Source organism: Myotis yumanensis, unplaced genomic scaffold (assembly GCF_028538775.1).
Source record: "Myotis yumanensis isolate MYYU_CA2020_CCGP unplaced genomic scaffold, mMyoYum1.0.hap1 SCAF_5, whole genome shotgun sequence".
Taxonomy (NCBI): Eukaryota; Metazoa; Chordata; class Mammalia; order Chiroptera; family Vespertilionidae; genus Myotis; species Myotis yumanensis.
Window position 1 is genome coordinate 71,175,320 of NW_027223756.1, and position 6,000 is coordinate 71,181,319.

The 6,000-nt window shown below is 36.0% G+C and overlaps 1 pseudogene; it reads left to right on the forward strand.

Annotated features, from left to right (window-relative positions):
• The window catches only part of LOC139011395 (FACT complex subunit SSRP1 pseudogene), a 50,882-nt pseudogene extending 45,349 nt beyond the window's left edge, over positions 1 to 5,533 (forward strand).
• Positions 5,534 to 6,000: the final 467 nt, after the last annotated feature.

The following is a 6,000-nucleotide window of genomic DNA, read 5'->3' on the forward strand; positions in this document are numbered from 1 at the left end:
AATTAGTAAACACTACAACAAAAGCAGGAAATATAACCACAATACGGAAAATTTATTAAGTAACAATGGAGTGAAAATTCTCTTCAGTTAGATATTCCATATTCCATCTTCAGAGACTGTAGCAAAATTGTTTAAAGCATGGAGACCATGTAAATTTTGTAAAATCATAAAGGAAAGGAAAATTGTTTTTACAAACAACACCAGAACTGGGATCATGGGAAAATGAATTGAACATGCATTGTCTACATGAACAAATAGAATCTGGGAGGAATCAAACAATTAATTTTGAACAAGAGCATTTCATTTTTAACATTCTTTCTTCGCATACATGCTTTAGAATTTCAGGAATGAAACCACAATGGGTTGAAAAATACCAAGTTAGCTCACCAAATCTATGTGTGAACAAGATTAGCATTCAATAATGTGCTGCCTAATCTCACCCTTAAACATATTATTTTCAGATTTGACTTAAATAGCTAAGTTACCCCTTTATCTCTTTCTTTGTCCAAGCCAATCTCTTCCCTCCCTTTCTTATACAATACCATCTTTTCTTCTTGCTCAATATTATCAAACCAAGCCACAAATCTAATTAAGCTGTCTTGATGCCAAAATCTCTGCTCCTGGAGAAATGCATCATGCAGCTCATCTAGGTAAATGAATTAAAAGAGCATCCAGGCAGGTATCTGGTGAATGTCTCAGTTCATCCTTGCATAATAAACTATCTTCTCCTGCTCATTCATTTGTCAGTCACAGTAACTAAGGATTATTATTTGCTGAATGTACGTGACACCAGCAATTTGCAAAGTCTGTTGGCAAGAAAATCAGGTTAGAATGACAGAGTGAGAAATTAAGCAGAAGCCTGATGTAATTAGCTACAACAATCAGTGCTCTAATTTCTGATTTATTGTTTCCTGTTTTCCTGCTGCACTCCACTCTGTGTATACTGTATGTGCTTCGTATAGGCCAAACAATTGCCTTATCAGTCCTGGCAAAGCGAGAGGTCACAGTTAACAATATTTATTTAAACATGCAGGATGCTTCCCGCTGCAATTAGGAAATAACTATTACTAATAGGTCCTTGGCACTACTTCCTCACTTATACAATTTTTTGGGGGGGGAAAAAACAGAAACAAGAAAGACTTGGATTCATTTCTTACAAATGCATAAGAGTTGATTTAGCTCTCCCTCTAGGAGAAATTTTCTTCTCTCAAAAGGTTTGTGATTCTAAATGAGCCAAACAAATCATTATTGTTACAGCTAAATATCCATAAAAATATGGAAAAAAATATTCTTCCTGATAAATAGTGGAGTTTATTTTCAAATCCACATGGAAAGATACCCTAACACACACCTTGGAAACTCTAGTCTGTAGAGAATGTCCTTGCTTTCCATCATTCAATCACAAACATAATGAAGTTAGACAGGGGTGGGGGGGAAGGGTTCATATGTGAAGAAAGAATTTTTAAAAATTGCATGTAGGATATATTTAGAAGAGGTTAATTATGAGCATTTTGAAATTCTAAATAGTTTTTTTAAGCTCTGAAATAACAAACTCTTCATAAGATAAAAATACCACTATACTTAACCTAAAATAATGTTAATATTTCTGAAAATCTGAATATAACTCAATTTGCATCACTAGCCATAAAAAGGAATATTTTATAGATCCTTTTGAAAAATAAAGAAAATGGATATGATGAAATAAATATTTTTATTTTTATTCTTTTAATTTCAAAATATTAGATATGAAACTCTCCCAGAACACATGTCTAACATAAGATAAAGCAGAACATACTAACCAGGTCCTTGGGGAACCCTCAGAAGCTAGTCAGACTGCAGAGTCATATGGGAATTAGAAGACACATTAGATCTAGTGTCAGGAGACCTGGATTTTTTTCCAGGACATTTCTCTCATTAACCAGTGGTCTTGAGCAATTCATTTGACCTCACTAGGTCTCATTTTTCTTATAAATAAAATGAGAAGTGTGGACTTGATCTTGAAATTGTTTTTATAGTAAAAATAAATATATATCAAGCACTTTGTTCTCTGTCAGGAGCTATGCTAAATATTTTAAATGATCCAGTTTTTGCTATTAATAAAATTAAATTTAAAACAAAATTTAAATTTAAAACATTATAATGAAAAGAGGGACATTATATACAATTCACCGTTGACAGTTCCTTTCTTTCAAGGTGACATATACTTCACGTCTTTTAATTCTCTCAATAGTCTATGAAATAAGAACTTACTGTCCCTATTTTACAGATGAGGAACCTGAAGCTTTGAAATTCTGTAACTTGCTTGAGGTTATTCAGTTGGAAAGAGACCCAGAGATCATTCTAAACCAGGCTAATCTGTGCCCATAACACAAGTACTTAACCTTTTTGTTCTATAGCCTTCTATCTTAAGATCTTAATATATTAAGATGCTAATAAAAAATACATATAGATACATGAAGATGAACACAAAAGAATATCTTAAACCAGAATGTAGAAATCCACAAAGTCCTATTGAAATAAGATGGAAGATAGTGTGTGAGCACCCAATTGTATATGTCTAATAATAGTTTCATGAAAATGACATAGCAATTCTAAACAAATATCATTAAATCAATCACTAAGTAGTTTTCTGAGTAGTTTTTATGCTTTCAATTCAGAATTGTATTCTTTTTTTAAAATTTTTATTTTTTTTATATTTTTTGTTTAAAGTATTACAAATAGTAGTACATATTCAGGCTTGTATTCTGTAGGAGGGTAGAATGTACCCTCTTTTCCCCAAAGATCCATAATCCAGTTGCGGTTATACACCATGTTGTACATTCATTTATGATAAAATCTGAGGTACACACAACAAATGCTGAAGGAAGTCAGCTGATAAATTTCAAATATCAGAGCTAGAGCAGTCAGGAAGCATGGATGAGATAAATAAATATACTCTGAATTAATAGAAGAGGGAAAGGAGAGCTTTTGACCAACACCTTCAAGAAAATGGCGAGAAGGTGTTAGTCAAGAAAGCAAAAAGGGATAGTAGTGTTAAATAAAGTCTAGTCTAATTGTGTTCAGGAACAGAAGTGTGTATATGTGTGTGTGTATGTGTGTGTGTGTGTGTGTGTGTGTGTGTGTGTAAAAAGAGAAGAGGCCTCATATTCAAAGGAGTTTTTTTTAGGCATCATTACAAGCTCCATTTGTAATGGTTAAATTCTGAAATGAAGAAAATGCCAGCAGGAAAAGAGAGGAAAGACACATGTGAAAAACTACTTTCAAAGTAAATTTTCATTTATTCACTCAATCATTTATTCATATGATTAACCTTGATTATAACCTTATATCCAGGAACTATACTAATATGATAACTGAAAAAATGAACATCACTAAGACTCCTTGAACATTAAACAGACAATCAAATAATACTATGAATAACTATGTGCCCACAAAGTTATAACCTAGATGAAATGGACCATTTCCTTGAAAGACACAAAAGGCCAAAACTCAAACAAGAAAAAAAATAGAAAATCTGAATAGGGTCTGATAATACCTGGTTCCCATGGCAATTGCCACACATAAGTCTCTGCTCCAGTAATCTGTGACTCCCTGTATTTTTCTGACTGTCTTTCTAATCTTGAAGCCCTGGTTTTCCTTGAACCCTCATCTATCCTTTGGGTCCTAGAAGAGTTAATTTTTCAGTCTGTTGAGTTATTTACTCATTAGAATGGAGTGACAACCTCCAACTTCTTTACCTACAGAACCAGAAATAGGAAGTCCCTATTTTTGTGTGGGTGATTGGGTAAACATTGCTGTCATTTGTAGAAATAATATTTGTTGGTAGTAAAGTATTGTTGAAATTATTTCAGCACAGTTGTGACTTAAACCTATACATGGTCCATACAAGCTGACTATGAAAGGCATGCATCCATTAATTCTTTCATTTATCCTACAAACATTTCCTGGGTGCAAAATAAGCACTGTACTAGGTGTTAAGAAGTGATGAACAAATAAGACACTGCAGTTCAAGATGTCTATCAGGAGGTAAAAGGCTCTCCATGAATGATGGTTAGCTGAGGTTGAGCCACTCGGGTATCGTCTTCAAGAATAGTAAGATGGGAAAAGTAGACAATATCCAAGTATAGTGTTGAAGGAAGGCATCTAGCACAGTGTACTTCTGGGTCACAGACTTAAACTTCTCACAGAAAACGACCATGTTTATAAGTATGATGGCTTATGAGAATCTGAATTGAGAAATTCTCTGATTTCTTTAAAACTCACTACTGCCTTGACCTGATGTAAAGGGCTGGAACTGGGGGCAGTAAAGTTTGTTGGATTGCTATTTTTCTTTGACATCAGTGACCCACCCATCTGAGATTCCCCTCAGCAACATGTCTCAGGTGCACCATAGGCAAGAACAAGTGACACTGAAATGCCATCAGAATGTTGATGCCAGGGTCTCTTTTATGTGCCTCCTAACCTACAGGATGGTGTGTACCTGGTTGAGAGGTTTGCCCAATGTGTGCTATCCACAGCAAATACAATCCAGGCCACTGGAGATGCATCTTCCAGGAGCTGCACTGTGTGACTTCCCTTGGTTTTTAAAATGTTTGGGTCTATCCTACCTTTCTGCACCTGCAAGGAACTCTGTATACCTTCAGCAGCATTGTGAGGGAGGAGTATGGGAAAATGACTTTGGCAATGCGAAAAAGCTCAACATCAAAAACGGTATTGAAGGAGAGGATGAACTCAAACTGCAATAAATAGATCTCTAACTCTGATAAAGATTAGCATGATGCCTACTTGGAGCTGAGAAAGAATACCAGTAAGAGAATGCACCAACAATGATGGCCAATTAGTCATTCAACTCAGGTGTAGAAAAGGAAGAAATGGCAGAGAAGTTAGATAGCAATGTTCTGCCTGATCCTCCAGTAATGATGATCACCGTGATTGGGATGAGAAGAATAGACAGCTATGGCCAAGGATCACAAGGGTCACAAGTCTGTGTAGATACTGTGGCTCAATGCTAGCTGAAAGAAGATCAGGTCAGACCATCTGGCATCAGTATCACAGATCTTTACAAGAGTCAGACAAGATCTGTGAGGAAATGTCCAAATAGAATGAAGAGAAGGGGGGTACGACTAAGCATACCTGGAAGGAAAATGAGAAAACCATAATATAATATAAAGGAGGTCAGGGTAAGTGTCCTAAGAGGGACAAGCCAAAGAAAAAGAAAATAAATGTAAAAATGAAAAAGATATCAATGCCCTCCAGGGGCTCATTAGCAGAATCATTCTCAGGGCAGCTAAGTGAGAGCCTCAAGAGACAGTTTGTGTCCTATGATGACAGGAAAGAATATGACCAAGAGAGGAGGCATAGTAAGGAATTGGAAGAATAGGAACTAGCCAGTACTCCCCCAGCTCAGAGGACTGGGTGTCAGAATCCAATGAATAGAAAAGAGGAAATCTTTCTCTCCTTACACTTGCCCTATCACACTTTCTCTCTCCCCATTCATATTTTGGTACCAGTTTCTCCTCATGTTAAAATGTAGTTTTTTGATTCTGTGCCATCTAATCAAGCTCTCCTGGTGGCATGCACTTACCGGTGGTAGCAGGAGAGCTATCTTACTCAGATACTTCCCATGGATGACTCTTTTTAACTTGGGAAGAGATTGGGAGGCAGAACCCCCCTTGAGTTTCCCAATCTTAAGGATATAGCCTCTGCTTGTCCTGTTCAAGTTGCTGCAGCATGAGTTTTATAAAACCATGCCTATAGCTTCTAACTGGGGCTTATGTCTACTCATATTTTGTAGTTCTGGTCTGTAAAAATCAACATTTAATAAAGGGAAGTGACTTTTCATAGGGAGGAGAAGGAAGGAGTGATCAATTCTGCCAAATGCTACTGACAGAGAAAGATGAAGGAAGATAATGGCAAAATAAAGGTTAATAATGAGAAGTCGTAGGAGCTTTGACAAATGGAGGTCCTTGACAAAAGCAGATTCATCAGCTTTGAGGTGAC